This window comes from Aotus nancymaae, unplaced genomic scaffold, assembly GCF_030222135.1.
Source record: "Aotus nancymaae isolate 86718 unplaced genomic scaffold, 86718_ANA_hifiasm-v0.15.2.pri h1tg000014l, whole genome shotgun sequence".
In the NCBI taxonomy this organism is placed as follows: Eukaryota; Metazoa; Chordata; class Mammalia; order Primates; family Aotidae; genus Aotus; species Aotus nancymaae.
The window spans coordinates 84,115,039-84,135,937 of NW_026988425.1; the positions used below are offsets into that span (position 1 = coordinate 84,115,039).

The window sequence follows — 20,899 nt, forward strand, 5'->3', positions numbered from 1 at the left end:
TATCTTCAACTCAGTTACAAAGTAATATTATGTAAGAATTTAGAGTTAAGAATAAATAATTTGGGGACTGCCTGTTTGTACTGTATTTTCCATTTATACTAGTTTGGAAATACATGGAAATTGAGAAGTCCAAATTCGCTTTGGCACTTACCAAATATTGTATTCTAGTGCTGTAAAGCTGTATATGTCTTATAACAATAGAATGAAATAAATGGTGCTTTGTTTATCATCACAGGACTAAAACATTCACATAAGTAAAAATTTCAGACAATTGAGTATTAACTATTCAAGTTCCAAATACTAACAATTTAGGTGTAAATATGTTTAAAATCTAATAAATAATTTTATTTTTCTTGTTATTAAACCAAACTTAAGTGTTTTTGATGGCTCAACCTTTATTATTATGTGTTTCAATACACTATAGTGAGTGTCTCTAAGACACTGTATGTTTGGTGGTTCTCTTGGCTTTGCTCTCTTTTTTAAAATGTCTCATCCTGTCAGCTTCTAAAAATACCTTGCTAACTTTTAAAAAATGTATTTTCTACATACTGTAACTTAGAAAGAAATAATTTTTGAAAGGTACACATGTAGGCAGCTTTAGTTTAAAAACAGCTTACTTTTCATTGGAAACAAAGTTATGAAATAAAATGACTGAACATAAATGTATAAAAAATGTTTAATCTCACTAGTAAACAAAAATATCCCTGTTAGAACAATAACATTCCAGTTTTCTTCCATCAATTTGGTATTTTTATATTAATGCTTGCATTTTAAGTGTGAAAAATGGGCATTATTGTGCTGTATACTGTTGCAATTTAGCAATATTTATTATAGCTATAAAATGATACATAACTGATCTAGAACTTGTACTTCTGTATATTGGTGCTAAAAATTCAGGTTATTTTACAAATATACAAGTAGATATGTATAAACATATTGTATTACGTATTATTGCATTGTATTCTTTTCTTAGAGACAGATATATATAGAGAGAGAGCGAGAGGTGCATGCATATTTATACAGAGGAGGCATTATTAAATGAAAAAAACAAGTTTTAAATATTCTATTTTTAATGACACATTTATGTATTTCTAAATAAATAGAAATAGTAATCAGTCCAGAGGATGAACACTAAATTGTCAACCAAAGTTATTTCCGAGTAGTGAAAATATGGGTGATTTTCTTTATTTTTTTTTTCTGTATCTTTGTAAGTCTTTAAAAAAGTCAGCACAAACTAATTTTATAAAAATAGTAATCTTAATGGTGTAGAAAGTAGGAAGTGAGAGCAAACAGGCAGTGGAGTTAAGGAACAATACTAGGACAATAACATTAGTGAGAGCTTACACTCTACTTAGGAATTTTGACATCATTGTATTGATTAAGCACATGTGCTGCTAGGCACCATCATGTGTATCATTTTGCTTAATCTTTGCATTGGGATTATTTCCCCATTTTTGCAGATGAGGAAACTGAGACTGAGAATAACATACCTAAGTTAACCATTTCCAGTAAGTAGCAGATCTGGAGCCTGAAATCAGAGGGGCCTATTTTCAGAATGAATTTTCTTTTCACCCTCCAATATTACGGCAGGCCTATGCTCAAAGCCCTTTTGCCTAGTTTTTCATTTTGAAATTCGTTCTAGAAATGTGACATTATTGTTCATATATTGTAATCATAAGGCAGACTTCTATCCATCTCATACTGCTATAATTTGACCTTACTCTGCCATTTAAGACTTGTGTTACCTTGTCTCATTTTTCCTGGTCTATTTTCTGATGTGTAAAATGGGAGTAGTCATGGTACCTGCCACGCATTGTGTGGTATAGGTAGTGACATTGTGAGATAATACATGAAAAGTGTATAATACAGTATCTGGTCACTATCATTATCACTATTAATGTTGTATTCAGTAATAAATATGATTTCTTATCTTTGGAACAATTATTTGCGCCATCTGTTACAGCTTTATCTAATTTGTTAAATGGACCTAAAGTTAGTGTATAGTCCCCTAATGTTAGGCATTTTGCTTTCTTGTCTGCAATAGCGGTGGACTTACTCTGTTACTTGGGAGAATGCAAATGCATACAGATTTTAAGCCAAAATGCCAGTGACTGGTTGTTTAAGATAATAAGTTTTGTCTTCTCTTGCTTTGAAAGGTATGCATAGTCAATGTTTATCATAAGACAATATATGGTAAATCCACAGAAACTACTACTATATACAATCCATCTTCGAACAACATTGAATTGTGTGAGTCCACTTATTGAGAATTTTTTCAGTCAAATGCAGATCAAAATACAGTGTTGGAGACATGCAGAACCAGCCTATATGAAGAGCTTACTTTTATACCTACAGGTTCTGCAGAGCTGACTATGGAACTTGAGTATAGTTGGATTTTGATGTGTGTGGGGGTCCTGGAACCAGTCCATCATGTATACCAAGGGAGGACTGTATATATATTTTGATATATATTATTGCATTGTTATCTGTGTGCTATGATTCGAATATTTCTTTGTCTTCTCACAACACTCATGCTAAAATCTGATCCCAGTGTGGAGGTGTTGGGAGTTGGAGGCTCATGGGAGGTGTTCGGGAAAGGTCTCTCATGAATGGCTTGGTGCTGTTCTCAGGGCAGTGGGTGAGTTCTTGCTGTACTGAGACTGGGGTTGTTCTCTCAGGAAGGGGCTAGGTCCTTTGAGAGTGGCTTGTCATAAAGCTAGGACACCCTTCAGCTTTGGTCCCTCTTCATAGGTGTTTGCTTGCCCTTTGACCTTCTCTGCTATGTTGTGATACAGCACAAAAACCCCCATGAAGCCAGGGCCATGCCCCTGAGCTCCTCAGCCTACAAAACCATAAACTAAATGAACCTCTTTTCTTTATAAATTACCCAGTCTCAGATATTCTTTTCTAGCAACACAAAACAGACTAAGGCACAGTTAAAGTCCTAATTTAAATTCTATGTGGGATAAAAGAAATGTGTAAAATTTAGTCTCTTTCACAAAGGAGCTACAGAAACAAGTAAAAAAAGAAAATCTGGTAGAAAAATCAGTGTCATAAAATAGATATGGGTAAACTGGAAATTTAGACAAAGGAGAGAATAGAGCTAATGGAAGAATCAGGAAATGTCAGCTAGTCAGCAGATAAGTTGGATTTTGGGGAGTGGGTAAAATTCAGAAATACAGAGGTGAGTGCATGCATGGTGTGTGGGTGTGTATGTAGACATTGTTGTCTGAGGCTAAGAAAGCCACAGATATTAGAATGTGTTGGTTACAAACTTAGAACTGGAAGTAGTTATGCAAGTTTTGTGCACAGAATTGTGAGAACTTTTCAAAATTTATAGATGGATGGTAAGCTGGTACAGAGAGAAATGGAGAACCTTGATGCCAGGCCAGGAATTAGAATTTTGTTTTATAGTCCACAGGGAGCCACTGAAAGATTTCAATGATGTAATGATCAGATCACACTTACGCTTTAGAAAAATTAGTTCAATAGTAGCACATTCAGTGGACTACACGGAAGAATTCAGAGTTGGGCAAGTGAGGTAGGAAAGTTTTAAAAGGTTGCATATTTAAAATTATACCTTTACCTTTACAGGATTCATAGAGCTGATTATGTAAAGCATTGGTGTAAAGGGAGAATGTGGCTCAGTATCATGAAGGTTATCAATTGCCTTGATTTGAGAGGATTTTGCATGGAAAAGATATGAGCAAATGAAGAGTTAATGAAGAATTAAGCACTATCAAACCTTATGTTTGTGATTCTTTAAATTCAGTCTGTCCTTACTACTTGGGTTTTTAATATCAAAATTTTTGCAATTACAAAGTTTGATATCAAAGAAAAAGCATCACAACCTGAAGATTATTCACAAATAAACGGATTATTTCTGACATGGTTTCTACTGAATCATTTTCCCCAATGTTTCCTGCATCTTCCTCAGTATCTGTATAGTTCATTATCTTCCTAATTGTCAGATGCTGTATATCTCTGTAATAGTAATTTCACTGTCTTAATTTTGATGGAAAATTTAAGGTAGATGATCAACAACAATTAGATTACTCATACACATCAAGACCTTGAAAAGGTCAAATTGTAGGAAATTTAAAGGGATTTGAAGAGGTTTTTTCTTTCTTTTCCTTCCTCCTTCTCTCCCTCCCTCCCTCTCTCTCTTCTTCCTTCCTTCCTTCCGTCCTTCCATCCTTCTCTTTCTTTCTTTCTTTCTTTCTTTCTCCTTCTTTTCTCTCTCTCTCTCTTTCTTTCTTTCTTTCTTTCTTTCTTTCTTTCTTTCTTTCTTTCTTCCTTTCTTTCTTTTGACAAGTTCTCATTCTATCACCCAGGCTGGAGTACAGTGTCATGATCTTGGCTCACTGCAGCCTTGACCTCCTGGGCTCAAGTGATCCTCTCATCTTAGCCTCCTGAGTAGCTGGGACTACAGGCACATATTACCACACTTGGCTTTATCTTTGTATTTTTTGTAGCGATGGGATTTCACCATTCTGCCCAGACTGGTCTTGAACTCCTGGGCTCACATGATTTATCTGTCTCGGCCTCCCAAAGTGCTAGGATCACAGGAGTGGCTCACTGTGCCTAGCTTGGGAAATACTTTCTTTGGAGATTGCATTGTTGAGATTCTCATTGTACAAAATAACTGAGTATAGAGAGGGGCATGCCTGCTCCTCACCTTGGGTTTCAACAAGGACAACTTGAAATGTAGGGTTTTTTTGTTTTGTTTTTGCCCTAGATGGACATAGTGAACTGATGCCTGACTCACATTGGAAAGAGTGCTAAAAAGCAAGGTCTGGCTAAAATAGCCTGGGTCAGCAAAGGAGAGGTCAGCATAAATTTCTGCCACAGTGAAGACGTAGTGAAGACAGCTAAGCACAAGGATATGCCGAGGCTGAGGGGAACTACTAAGAACTAAGTCAAAGGACAACAATGATTGTGTCATAGAGTTGGAGAAATCCAGGAAGTAGATCCCCCAAGAAACAGAACAAGTGTCTGATTTAAGAATTTCCTAGGATCAAAGAGATTGAAACAATCTTATAATAGGAACAATAATTGAGAAACGTTTGCCTCCCAAAGCCCCCGGCTCTTTTCCCATCTCCCGAACTTTATTTGCTTTAGCCTTAATTGGAAATGGCCAAAACTCTTGCTTATAACAGAAGCGGCGTAGGAATGTCATGTAGAAATACTATACAAGGAAAGAGAGAGGAAGGAACTTATACCTTTCTCTCTCTCTTTAAGGGACAATAAGAGTTTGCCTCTAATGAGAAAACTAACTTTAAATCAAGTCTAAAGTTTGGATGATTATCTGGATCTAGGAATTTTGGATTAAATTATGAATTGAGACTTCTTACCTAGGAGCAACAAGTGAAGTCATGAAGCCTGTGTGAATTGTTATTCAGGAATGGTGGTTGGAGAAACAGTGCACGAATCAACATTATTTAAGAGGAATGTGAGAATGTGATACAATTGCTTTGATTTTTTTTTTTTTTTGAGACAGAGTCTCGTTCTGTTGCCCAGGCTGGAGTTCAATGGCGCTATCTTAGCTCACTACAGCCTCCGCCTCCTTGAACCTCTGGTTCAAGCAGTTCTGTGCCTCAGTATCCCAAGTAGCTGGGATTACAGGCACCTGCTACCATGCCTGGCTAATTTTTGTATTTTTAGTAGAAATAGGATTTCACCATCTTGGCTAGGCTGGTCTTGAATTCCTGATCTCATGATCTACCCGCCTCGGCCTCCCAAAGTGCTGGGATTACAGGCGTGAGCCACCGCACCTGACCCTAATGTTTTTACTTCATGGATCTTGCTTTTTAATTGATATTGTGCTGCAAAAGCTAAGGTGAAATTTCCAGTTATACAAATGATGAAGGTTTTCATTAAGTCCATGAAAGTGTTGTTAGGATTCGATTAAAAAAATGAAGAGTTGACAGAGTTAGAAAGTTAATAGTTGAGAAATACAAAGTCAGCAAGAGTGATGATCAGAAATAATTAAAATCAGAACATAGATATCTTTATCATGCTGCAATGGTGGTTGTAGTACTATTCGCAATTGACAAAAGCCATCAAGCTGTACACTTAAAATTGCTGAGTTATTGTATGTAAATTATATACTAGTTAAAAAAGGAGACTGGATGAATAAATGCTCCAAAAATTTTGTAGGCTTTTGGTTGCTTTCTAGAATTCTGATAAAGTTGAACTTGACAATTTTTGCTAGTGTTCTTATTGCTTTTGTGAAAGAGCAGATTTCGGAACATTCTTTCTCTTCTATTTGGAATCCTCACTTCTGTAAACAGAATTTTAAAATGTGTGTTTATTTCTTTCTGGCTTCTTTCATTCAACGTCATCTTCATAAGATTAATATTTGTAGTTTTTTTTTTTGCTCTATAATGCTCTATAACAGTGATTCTCAACCTTTTTGTCATCAGAGACTGATTTTGTGGAAGATATTTTTTCCACAGACTGGGGTGGGGTGGTGATGGTGAGGGTGGTGGGGTTGTTTCAGAGGCATTAGATTGTCCTAAGGAGCAAGCAAGCTACGTCACTCGCATTAGCAGTTCACAATGAGGTTTGTGCTCCTATGAGAATCTAATGCTGCTGCTGATCTGTCGGGAGGCAGAGCTCAGGTGGTAATGCTCACTCGTGTGCAGCTCACCTCCTGCTGTGTGTTCTGGTTCCTAACAGGCCAATGATGGATACCTGCGTAATGTTGTAGGAAAGTACATATGTTCTGGCTATGCATCTTGTGTCATGTATATACACATATAAAAAATATCTTCTAAATTAATGTATTCTATTTTTGTTGTTTTTATCTTGACGAGGTGAATAATTTTAACGATCAACCTTTTTGTATTTATTGAGATGATTATATAAACTTTCTTCTTTATTTCCTAGTAAACATATTTATTTTCTAATACAACACCTACATTGCAGTCTTTAAATAAAACCAACTTGGTCCAGATGTGTAATACTTTAAAAATGTCAGTAGATTTTATTTTCTATTAATTTGTTTATTTAGGATCCATTTCACAAAAGAAATTGGCCTGTAATTTTTTTTTTCTTATCATATTCTTTCCATGTTAGGTTTTAAAATCATGCTGACCTCATAGACTACTTAGACAATGTTTCTTATTTTTCTGTTCTTTGGAAGGATTTGTTAAAAATTGACATGTTTCATTTTATATATTTGGAAATTTTACAAGTGAAACTATGTCTAAGGTTCTCTTTGTAGGTAAGTTATTCTTTAGAAATTCAATTTATTAATAGATTTAATGCTATTCAGATATTTATTTTTGAGTTTTGATAAGTTGTGTCTTCAAATTTATTAGTATATCACCGATCAAAATATCCTCTTGTTATATTTTTTAATGCTTCTAAAACATGGTAATAGTTTCCTTTTCATTCTTGATATTAGTTATTTATGATTTTGTTATTCCCCTTGATTAGTATTTTTGTTTTCTTGGTCTTTCTAAATAAGCAAGTTTTGGCTTTTAAATATCTTTTCTGTTAATATGTCTCTTACTTTATTACCTTCTTTTTATTATTTTCTTTCCTCTACATACTATGGGTTTAATTTGCTCTTCTTTTTCTAATTTCTTAAAGTTGATATTTAGATAGCTAATTTTTTTGGCTTTCTTTTTTGCTAACATATGCATTAAAGTTAGAAAATTTTCTCTACGTTGATTTATTGTTTCATACCAAAAGTTTAACAGCAAGATTGAAGTGTTTACATTTTCAACCATAATTTTGAATTAGTATGCTTGTCCTTTTTATTCTGTCAATTTTTCTTTATATATTTTGAGGCTATTAATTAGCTACAAAAAGTGTTACATCTTTTTGTTACATCAATCCTTTACTATTATTAAAAAAATCAGTCTTTCCTTCTAGCAGTACTTTGTAAGTTGAGAGAAAATATTTGAGAAAATATTTGCAAATCATATATTTGAAAAACAAATCAGAACAAATAAAGAACTTTTAAAACTCAAAAATATACAAACTAAAAACAGAAAATATGAATATGCACTTTTAAAATTTTTATTGTGGTAAAATTTACATAATGTAAAATTTACCTTGTTAACGCTTTTTGAGTGTACAATTTAGTGACATTAAGTACTTGTGCAACCATCATCACTATCCATCTTTTGAACTGTGCCATTATCCCAAAATGAAACTCCATATCAATTACAATATTCCTTTTATTTTTAAAAGATATCACCATACACATTTACTTTTGCTGTTTAATGTAGGACTCTATAGCTGTGGTGAATAGACATGTTTTGTCAAACTTGATTTGTGATTCGATTCTCTTAAAAATAATCTACACATCTTTATAATTGACTGAACGTTTTTATTATACTATCTAAATATGAGTAAACATAAAATAAGGAATAAACTAACTTGGTTATAACTACAAAGCCAAAATGAACTTGTAAATTAAAATAAAACAACTATAAAACCAAAATAATTCAAATCATTAACCTAAGTAAACATTTAAAATTCAAATAATTATTTATAAAGTAAATATATATTACTGACTACTACGACACAAATTATTTTGAAGGTGGCAATCCTGTATTAACAAAATGTGGGATGAAAATTCCATTTTCAATTGTAACTAACATGAATGTGTGCACCTCATTGACTTTGCTTAGAGCAATGTTTCTCAAGCTTAGCCTCATACCAACCTAACCCAGGAACTTTCAAGAATACTAATAACTGGGCCCCACCTGCAAAGATTCTGTGTAATTGCCCTAGACATGATCTGAGCCCTGGGATGTTTTAAATGTCCCCAGCTGAACCTAAAGACAAGTCAAGGTGTCAAGGTTGAGGACTGTGGATTTATGTGAATACATTGTTTTTATGCCAGTTCTACCACTATTATTTTTCTCATTAGACTCTAATTAACATATGATTACCTGAAACTGACAGTACATGACAGTATAGTAAACCAAATGTAATGCAAAACTATGTTTTAGGGCAGTGCTGGTTATATACATAATCCAAAATATGCTTATATTAATTTGTGTTTATATATTTTTCAATAAAAAGCATAAGGTAAAATTTTTAAGAGAGATTATCTATCTCCAAGAGTATGTCTGAGGACCAACAAAGACCTACAAATCATCATTTGAATAGTGTTCTTATAACTGTCTAACCTTATGTAAGAATGAAAAGCAGCCTACCTTACTGGTTCTCAACCATAGCTACACACATTAAAATCAACTGGTAAGTTTAAAAAGAAAAAAACTCACCTTGTTTTCGACCTGAGAAGAACTAAATCCCTAGAGGTAAATTCTCCTGTGCATGCAGGGGCGAGAGTCATTGGAATAGACTATTATGTTATTTGCAAATTGCATAAACTAACTTGGAAGTTTTGAGAAAGATTTAAATGCATTTGTGTCCTTTATGTAACCTTAAAAATGACTTATTTGTAAATAAATTATAAAGAAAATCTGGATTTTTATGAGAGAAATAAATGCCTTGCCATATTTAAATGTTATTCTCAGTTTTAAATAAAAAAGTTGAAAGTTGGCAGACAGATGTATTACTGTCTTCTTAAGCATTTAGCATAGGGCAGAGTTGGGTAACATACGTGAAGATAAATTTTAACTCTTCAAGGTTTTTTTTTTGAGGAAATAAAATGGCAAAAAGATTGTCAAATTATAAAAGACAAGAAGATTTCAATGAATGTAATATGTAGTGCTATAAGATGGAAAGAAAATTGTATAGTTTTGATCCACAATTACTTAGAAAGTTCAAAAAAAGACTGAGATTGTTTTAGTAACTCTTTATTCAGTAACCATTTCCTGAAATATTATTTGCAATAGAAACAGCATATGTTACACACACACACACACACACACACACACGTACGTGTGATTGGCAAATTATAATGTCAAAAAACTCCACAAATATTTGTGAATTCTGATTTACTCTTATGAAATTTTTCAGTAAAATAACATTGAGAAATCTACCTAATCTTGTTTGAAGTCTAAGATATCTGATATTGGAACTGAACTTTTTGCATACAAAAGGTTGTGTTTGTTGATGTGCAGAAGACATTATATATTTGCAATACTAGGGAGTTCCTTAACTGATCCAATGATGTATTTATTATTGCTATGTGTCAGGTACTGTGGTAGGATCTAAGGAGTTAAGAGGATGGGTACAAATTATTAAGTTTTAAAGTATTTATTGGAGCAATGGACAAATCAGCCAACAATTACAACTTAATGTGTGTGCTATAAATACTATTATTACTATTAATAATAATACCAACTAAAAACAGACAAATGTGATTACATCAAACTAAAAGCTTCTGCACAGTAGAGGAAACAACAGAGTGAAAAGGCAATCTATGGAATGGAAAAATACATTTGCCAACCATACATCTCATAAGGGGTTACTATTCAGAATATTTAAAACACTCAAACAATATAATTGTAAGAAAACAAGTAACCCGATTTTTAAAATGGTCAAAGAAACTAAATAGACACTTAAAAAATAGATATACAAGTGGCCAACAGGTAGATTAAAAGAATGTTCAACATCACTAATTATCAGAAATTGCAAATCAAAACCACAAGAAACCACCTCACCCTGGTTAAAATTACTACTATTAAACAACAAAAGTTAACAAGTGTTGACGAGGATGTGGAGAAACAAGATCCCCTGTACACTGCTGATGAGAATGTAAATTAGTATGTCCATTATGAAAAACAGTATGGAGTTTCTTCCAAAACTTAAAAATAGAACTACCATATGATCCAGCAATCCTACTTCTAGATATATGTCCAAAGGACATGAAATCAGTGTGTCGAAGAGATAGCAGCACTCCTCTGTTCACTGCAGTATTATTCACAATAGCCAAGATATGGAATCAACCTGTATCTAGTGGATGAAAAGATAAATAAAATGGGGTACATATACATAATAGAATGCCATTCAGCCTTACAAACAAGAAAATCCTGTCATTTGCAACAACATGGATGAACCTGGTGGACAATACGTTAAGTGAAATAAGCCAGACACAGCAAGACAAATGCTGCATGATCTCACTTATATGTGGAGTGTAAAAACATTAAACTCCTAGAAACAGAGAGTAAAATGGTAGTTACCATTGGAGGGGGTGGTGGTGAGGGCTTGGGGTGATGTAAGGATATATTAATAACTCCAGTTAAATAGAAAAAATTCAAGAGATCCTGTTGTCCTTCATGGTGAATACAGTTAATAACAATGTATTTTATACTTAATAATTCCTGAGTAAATTTTAAGTGTTCTCATCCTCCCAAAATAAGTAGGTGAAATCATGCATACTAAATTATCTGTAGTTCAGTGGACGGTCCATACATCCATACATTTGCAAATGGGATTTCCTCTATTTAGACTATTTATTCAATGCTTCTTTGAATTGGCCAGGAAGTATTTATGTTTTACAACTCTGATCAATCACTAAATTCTCCAGTGTCATAGGGATTAGACAGAGGTTGACTTGTTACATTACAGAAGCAGCCAGTGTTATATTATTAACTGAATTAATACAAGCAAAATGCTTAGGACAGAGTTCAGCATATAGCAAGTATTCTATTACTATTAGCTGTGGTATTATTTTTAGTTGACAAAAATTTTCTGTGTTTATAGTGTACATTATGTTTTGATGTACATATACACATTTTGGAATGACTGAATCAAGCATATAAGTGAGATCATGCAGCATTTGTCTTTCTGTGTCTGGCTTATTTCACTTAACATATTGTCCTCCAGGTTCATCCATGTTTAAAACATGGTGTTAAAGTAATCAGAATATTGTATTTTAGAATAACTATTCCAGTGGTCATTCCATTTGGTATGGAGAATGAATTAGGAGGGAAAAGTTGGAGTCAGAGTTAAGAAACTATTGCTCTCATCAAATCAGGAGCTAATAGCCTGGACATAAAGTGGTAGAGAGGGGATGGAGGCAGTCGATAAAGTTGATAGATACTTAGAAGTAAAATAGAGGTCAGGCGTTGTAGCTCACATCTTTAGTTTCAGCTCCCTTCTGGAGGCTGAGGCAGGAGGATGGTGTGAGCCTGGGAGGTCAAGGCTGTAGTGAGATGTGATCACACCACTGCACTCCAGCCTGGGTAGCAGAGCAAGGTCCTGTTTCAAAAAGACAAAGAAAAAAAAGTAAAATAGAAAAGGAATGCCAATCAATATTGTGGTGAGAAACTATGATGGTTGATTTTTTTGTTTTGTTTTGAGAAGGAGTCTCTCTCTGTTGCCCAGGCTGGAGTGCAATGAACCTCCGCCTCCTGGGTTCAAACACTTCTCCTGCCTCAGCCTCCCAAGTAGCTGGGATTAGAGGTGGCTACCATCACACCCAGCTAATTTTTGTATTATTAGTAGAGATGGGGTTTCACCATGTTGGCCAGGCCAGTCTTGAACTCTTGACATTTTGATCCACCTGCTTCAGCCTCCCAATGTTCTGGGATTCCAGACGTGAGTCACTGCAGCTGGCCTGATGGTTGATTTTATGTGTTCCCCTTGTCTAGGTTGAGGTACCTAAGTATTTGGTCAAACATTATGTTAGATGTTTCTGTTAAGGTAGTTTTTAGGTGAGATTAAAATTTGAATCAATAGATTTTGAGTAGAGCTGATTACTCTGCTTACATTATGAGATTACTTAGATTGCATAATGTGGATGAGTAGCATCCAATAAATTGAAAGCCTTAATAGAAAAAGAAGAGGGAATACTGCCAGCAAGCCTTTGAACTTGAATTGTAATACTTCCCTGGGTCTCCAGCCTGCTGGCCTACTCTCAAGATTTTGGACTTGTCAGGATTTCCCAATCATGTGAGTAAATTCCTTAAAATAAATACTTCTCCCTATCTATCCTGTTGGTCCTGTTTCTCTGAAGAAGTTTAATTAACACAGGGGCTAAATGAAAAGGAAAAATCTAGGATTATGCCTGCAATGGATAGTTGTCGGGGCCATTCACAGACATTGGAAACACAGAGGGAAAGATGACTTGGAAAGATATAAAGAATTTAGTAAATCAGATGTCTGAGGCACATACAAATGGAGAGGAGCAGAAATTTTATGAGGCTAAAAGTCAAACAAGAAATCTGGGATAGTTATTCTACTTTGGGAGAGAGAGTTCTGTATTTGGAAAAACCCATTCAAGAGAAACATCAACATAAAGTTAAGAATAGAAGCCTGAGATAAAGTAAGGGAACGAGGAGACTAGCAAAAACCTTTTAGGGTTGAAAATAAAAAACTAGGACAGAGTGGAATCACAGAAGTCAAGAGAAAGAGAATTTTAAGACAAGATGAGTCAAATGCTACCACACTACATAATTTTGAAATTAGAAGGAAATCAGTGCCCTTAGGAAGAAGAGTTTTCAAGACCTATAGTTTTAAGATTAAAAAAGTCCAAAGAGCACTTACTACAATAGTGTTCAGAAAAGCAAGTCCCATTTTTAGCTATCCCACAGCCAGATTTGTAATGAAATTAGGAGAGATATTTTGACTTAGCATACACATATTGATTTGATGTACAGAACAACTTTGAAGCTGAGGGAGCTCAGGAAACTTGCCATCTTTCCTTGTGACAAAATGACATATCCAGAATTTGAACTTGTATTCACTGCTCCACAACGGAATCATAATACATTGATTTGCTGTAAAAAAAGCAAGTAGCCACATATAGTAGTAGCTGAGAAGGAAAGAGAAAGAGACAGAGGGAAACAGGAAAAAATAATGTTACACAAAAAATTGCTCTTATTTATAAGAAAAGAAATACTATGAAGTATCTTAGACTGGGAAGAGAAGGTGTTAGTTTGCAACATGGAAAATACAACAGAAAGATTTCCACAATGATCATTATTCAAGAAAATGCCTAAATACAAGACGAATGATCATTTGGGAAATACTGGTTTATTAAGACTCAGAGAAGGAAATTCTAATTTCTTAAGTGGGGCTTCAGAATGCTGCATCAGTGCTACTTTGAGTTATTTAAAAAAAATTACTGGGCTGCAAGTCAGACCTTTTGACTCTAAATATATGAGGATGAAGATCTGTTTTAAGGAATTCATATTTAGGAATTATCTATAACTTATATGTATACACTTAAAGCATAAGTGAGTTTGAGGAAGGATGACTGAGTATAAATGCATTCTATATGATCTAGAAATTAGATGCATTCTAAATGCATGTCAGCATTTCTCTAATAAATAAAAAATTAAGATCATGTGTTTATATAAGTATATTTTTTTCAATTCTCTACTACATGTATTGCTTTTATAATAAATTTCCATCTAAATCTAAAAGAGTGGTAGATTTTTCTGATTTTTCTGAAAATCAGCTGTAGACTTCTTTTAGTGTACATGCAGTCTAACGAAATTCAAGAGTTGGCTACAATAATTTTTAGCCTCCAAAATTTTGCAAGTTGTCATTCATTAGCAAAGGTAGGAAAATATATTTTTAAAAATTTAACAACAAAGAAATTATATCAATCAAGTATCCTTTAAAAATAGATATAATTTATGTATTTGATGTGCTTGTTTGCTTATTAATAATTTATAGAATAATAAATCAAAAATGAGATCTTAAGCATTTTGAAAAAGAATGTATGAGACAAAATAATGGGTGCCTACAAAAGTAAACTTCTAATACTTATATATTCTTAATGAAAAATATTGCTTGTACGTAATAACATAAATGCCTGTTCTCCAAGTTTGCTTTGTCAACACAACTATGCAGTAGGTGTATGCATTCTTTCAACATGCTTTTAGAGAATTAGTATAAATTTTCCAGTTTTTAAAAATTTGATTATCTTAGGTATTAACTTATTTATATCTAATATAGTTGAATTACTTTTGCTGCTCAGGTTTTTAATTATTTATAGTTTTTGTTATTTTATTTCACTAAATAAATAATATAAATAGGTAAACTAAATGATATAAGCTACAGATATGTTTAATCTATACTTCCATTAATGACTACTTTTATATCTATCCCAGCATTATTAGACCTTTCTATGCTAGTAGAATGGTTAATAAAGGCAATCTAGAAAGAAGAAAGAGAACACAAATGCATGAGCTTTAAACTTTTTTAAATGAATATTTTGTATTAAGTAAATATTTTGTAATTTTACAGGATGTTTTCCCATAAAATTAAACATGCAAGCCAAAACCCAAATTATTTCTTCATGCATTTTTTTTCCCCAAAGTCTAACAGTTATTCCAATAATTTACTCCTTTTGAGGTAAAAAGTTATATATTTGGGGAAGTCATTTAAATTAAGTGAATGTGTTTGTGTGTGTAATTTCAATTACAAATTATAGAGAATATATGACCTCTTTGTGAATGTAGATGAACTTCCTCCATATATCACTGTATTCAGCACAAACTGTTTAAGTTTAACAAAATTTAACCCTGCACACTTGTTTTTGTAATTATACTTCAATCTGTGCGCAGCATTTCTTGATGTACAAAAATTACAGGCTTCTAGGTTATGGGAGTGGATCATTGATTACAAACGAGATGGAAAAATGAGTGGAAGTAATTTATTTTACGGATAATTGTGAAGTAATTTATTTCAACAAGCACTTTGTTTTCTTTAAAATTGCTTTATAATGCAGCAGATTTAGTAATTTATTATTTGTATCAATAGCAACCTACATTTTCAATACAAACACTTCAGAAAATTGCCCTTATTGGAGAAAACAGACACTGCATTTTATTTCCAAATAGCTTTCAATAGGAAAGACACACCATTATGTACCATTTCCTAACACTAAAAATCATAAAGCAAAAAATTTTTTTATTTCAGGCCTACACAGAAAACATAAAACTTTCCTTTTAAAATAAGAATCTCGTGACCAGTCCTTTAGCCTTCAAATGACCAGATGTTGACAAAGATTACCAAAGGTAGTTTTCAAATTTCTATCAATTTCCTCTTAATATAAAATTCACGCTTTGATTTTTTTTCTCACAGAAATCCCAAATACTTGGATATTCTCTTCTCTTTGAATATATTTCATAACTGTTGTTATGGTAAATCCAAATTTACTTTGCTTAATCTAGTTATCTATCCATAAAAGTCTTCCAAGTATTCAGTTCTAAAAACAGTCTTTTATTTTTCTTCTCCACTGACTCATATTTTAAGCAAATTGCCTATTACTCATGCTTTGAAGTGAATGTTTTTAGTTTGCTACTTTACTTTTTCCTTAGGGGAAAAGAAACATTTTTCATCTTCTAAATTCTTAATTTAAATGAAGACTTTTTGCGAGGTGGTGGGAGACTTGTCTATATTGACCACTTCACTACATGTGCTTCAGGGTTTCACAGAAAAGCCATAGCAAGTAAGGAACTCTAGTGTACCTATTGCCACTCAGTCAATGCTTTATAAATTTTCACAAGATAAGAAAACATTAACCTATTGAGTTTCATTAAATGTTTTCAACACAATGTGATACTTTCACATAAAATTTGAAACTGAGATAATTTTTTTAAAGAGTTACCCTTTCGTGAGTTTTTAAAGAGTTGTGCTTTTAAATTTCGTTGTGCTTTTAAATAAAATTGAATAAAATCACACCACTAGGAGCAAATTCAATGCTATTATAATGCCTCTAGAGGGCAGTATTAAATTATTTGAGACTATAACCTAGACTTTTCTCAAGCAAGTCATTCAATATTTGAAGAGGTGACAATGAAAATGGAAGAGGGTAGTGTTCTTTTTGTAATCTTATTCATGGATGCAAATGGCTGTGAAATCCAAGTCCTCACACTTGAATCAACAAGTGTTGGGGGAAGAGGATCTTTTTTAATTGGGCTGCTTATCTGCTCTGCAGAGAAAGAGCTTATTTTCTCCTACTACTAAGATTTCTGGACTTTTATTGGCACACTCAAAATATGATGCTTAGAAAGTGAAAATAAGTAATTGTTTTCCAATAGCACTCTTTCCGTTCAGACCACTGTAAGAACCACATTTTTGGTAAGTTCACATTTGTGATTTGCATTGTGGACTTTAAAATATTTAAATAAATTAACTGTTTCAATAATCTTTCAAAATTGTATCCACTGCAACAGTAATTTTTATCCTATGAGAACTCTCTTTCTCACATATATATTAACGTATATAATACATATATGTTATAACAGATGTTAATATAACATAAACATGTTAATATATATGTGAGAGTTATATATTAACATAACATATATGTTTATATGTATGTTACATATATATGTGAGAGAGTTCTCATATATTAATATATGTTAATATATGTTATATATGTGAGAGAATTTTACATATGAAAATGTTGTATATATACATACATATATAACATATATGTAACAACATGTATACGTATGTATATATAAAACATTTTTCAGGTGGTTTCTTAGCTCTCCAATACAATTAAAAGGAACAAGTAAATATAAGGGATAATGAAATCCTTACTAACTGGTGTCAGTTAACTTTAGCCCTTTTCTCACAGAAACCATGCTTCATCCCTGAAGCACAAGAGAGACTCCTGAGACAGAATTATTTGCCCTGTTCAAATAGATAACTATAATTTACAGTTTTTCATTTCAGTTCTTTTCTTTGTAGATGTATCTTTTCAAAGTTATAAAGTCAATTTGATTTTTCCTGAATAATCATGTTATACCCTGAGGTGATGAGAGAAGATTCGAGAACACAGCTGCTTTCCTGTATTCAAAACTGATTGAAAGCATGAAGGTTTAGTCTTCTTGTTGTTTATATAAAAGGTAGGATCAGCATGACTGCTTTACTCATACTTCTGGCATTCTCTTTGGGAGTATAGAATATATTTTCTTTTGTAGACGATGCTTCCAAACTGAATACAGAATCTGAAGGATGGTTTTATATTTCTTTCAATAATTTTTGTAAAAGAAATATTAAATATGCCCTTTAAATTTGTAGCAGCCATGCTTAATTTAAAATTAAGTACATAAGGAATTGTCGCTTTTGGGAAAAAAAACCACCTACTTGTTAAGATAGCTTATATACTTTATCTTCTTAGTACTCTATTTGTACAGTATTGTAAATATTTTACAAAACCTTACATTATCTATGTGAGAGGTACAAAGTATTATTTCTGCTTTTAAATGGGGTACATTGAATTCTAGAGTCAAAAGTGACTTCTGCAAGGTTACATATAGATCACCATCGGCATGTGTAAGAAAAAGGTTTTCTGATTTCTGTTGAAAACGTCTTATTATAAAGAAATCTTTTCTTCATCAGAAAACAGACATCCTCTAAAAGTAAAGAGAAAAGAAAGGCTATTTGTTTCCAACTTTCTTTTAACACCTGGAGTCTCCTTAGAAGACAGATCCGTACCGCTAGCGTGCTACAGACTTGCCTGTCACTCTTGCCAGCCGGTAGTACAGAATGTATCAAGCTGCAGATATTGTAAATGCACTGATAGTTTTGCTTCAGAGTGCAGCCACTGTGGACATGTAAGAATGATCAAACAATAAACTCAGGGGTCTTCTGATATTTTTAATACACTTGGATTAAATACACTTCTGATATTTTTAATTACACTGGCATTAGCATGCCAGGAAAGTCCCTGATTTGGAACATATCACTAATATCTCCCACCGGCTCCTGTGGCATAAGGGATACCATGATGCACATTGTTTCAAACATGGGACACTCACACCTGGTGGGAGTGCCCTGGATTTATCAGTGGTTCTGCTTTTCACACACCACTGTGCATATGCTAGTTTATGAAATTTTTGGAGGTTGCATGGCTTGTGAAACATGTGGAGGTCCAGCAAACTCAAAGAACTCCATTCTCCAAATTCAAAGAACTCCATTCTCCAAACTCAAAGAACTCCATTCTCCAAACTCAAAAAACTCCATGCAACCACTGTATCCATTTACTGACCAATCTCTTACCTGTTTTTCAACCTCTAGATTCTCTCTTTCTACTCTAATACATCCCACTTTCCGCCACTGCTGTAGAAAATGCGTCCAGACTCGGCATCCTAAAGCCCCTATACTCTCACCACTTTTACTTAATATTCAGGCAAATGTCTTTCTCTCATGAAATATCTACCATCAAAACAAATCGAGTTAAGTGTGTGCCAAAAACTTTTGACACTCTTTGTTCAACCCAACTCATGCTTCAGAGTTCTAGACTTCTGTATATCCAGTAGCCTCTTGGCATCAGTACTTAGATGTGCCATAGAAAAATTGACCTCATCCAGAATGTAATTCATCATCTCCATACACAAACCTACTTTTCCTCCTGTGCTTTCAATCACAGTGAAGAGTATCATAATTCGGCAGTTGTCCAAGCCTGGAACTGCTGCTTTCTCCATCGTAACTTCTGATTATTCCTGAAATCCTAAATATTTCTTGAATCCTTTCACTTTTCTCCTCCTTCTGAGTCTAGCCAACCATCATCTCTTGAAATGAGTCAGAAACAGAAAGCCACAAACGGCACATTCTCACTTAGAAATAGGAGCTAAGCAGTGGGTGCACATGGACATACAGTGTGTAATGATTGACACTGGAGACACCAACAGGTGGGAGGGTGGCAAGGGGCTGAGGAATGAACCTGTTGGACACAATGCATTCAGGGTACACTAAAAGCCCAGACTCCACCACTACACAATATATCCATGTAATACAACTGCACTCATAACTCCTAAATCTATTTTTTAAAATGAAAATAAATAAATAAATAAATAATAAAATACTACAGCATTTTCTCATAATGGAATAAAAATAATTAAAACAAAATTTCAGTTTGTTACAGACAGTTGCCTTATCTTATATTAATATTTCCAAATATTCATTTAGATACTTATCTCCATGTGGATCACTTCTCTCAAGCATATCCTGTTCTAAACAGCCACCTTGCTATTTAACTTACTCAAGCATCAGGCTTAGCTAAGATATGAATTCTTATAGGATGCCTACCCAACAAGGTAGGTATGTTGGGTCCTACCTATGGGTACACATAGCATCCTGCATTTCCTCCATCACATGGTTATTATATCTTGATTTCCTAGCCACTTAATTATATTGTCTACTAGACTTTTAGCTCCATGAGGGGAGGGGCTCTATTTCTCTTCTTCACATATGAGTACTCAGTTCTCAGTACAGTGGTTAGAATCATTAGATGCACAATTAACATTAGTTAAGTGAATGAATGTAGCAAATAATCTTAGCGTTCTAAGTCTCATGTCATATTGTTCCCTTTTTTGGGAGAGCATACATGTCTGTTTATATCCTTGTATGAAATATTACTTATTTTCAAATAATCTCAAATGTACAGAAAAGTGGAAAGAATAATATAAAGAATATTTCTTTTCCTGAACTATTTGAGACTACATTGCCAAATTGTTGCCTCATGAGCTCTTAGTCTGTTTGGGCTGCTATGATGAAATAACTTAGATGGAGAAATTTATAAAACACAGAAATTAATTGCTCAAAATTTTGGAACCTGGGAAGTTCCAGATTAGGTGCCAGCTCTTTCAGAGTCTGGTGACGGTCCGTTTCTCATAGATAGTGCCTTCTATGCGTCCTCCTATGGCAGGAGGGCAAGAAGACTCCTCTTCCGAGCCTGTGGGCTTCACTCTCATGACCTAATCATGTTTTAAAGGTCCTGCCTCTTAACATCATCACAGGGTGGGTTAAATTTCAACATATGAATTCATGGGGTAGGGAAGGGACACACAAATATTCAGACCGTAGTAATCCATAATACTTTAACATGTGTTTTCTAAATGATATTCTCCTATATAACCAACATGCAACCATTGAAATCAGAAAATACAAGATAAGTGACTTATCTTTCAGACCCCTTTCAATTCTTGTCAAATGTACCAATAAGTCCTGATCCATACATGGAAATGGTAGGTCTGTTGGATGGAAGAAATCCAAG

At 33.6% G+C, this 20,899-nt stretch overlaps 1 pseudogene; it reads right to left on the reverse strand.

Moving 5' to 3' along the window:
* The window catches only part of LOC110567115 (poly(rC)-binding protein 2-like), an 85,774-nt pseudogene extending 66,446 nt beyond the window's left edge, over positions 1–19,328 (reverse strand).
* Positions 19,329–20,899: the final 1,571 nt, after the last annotated feature.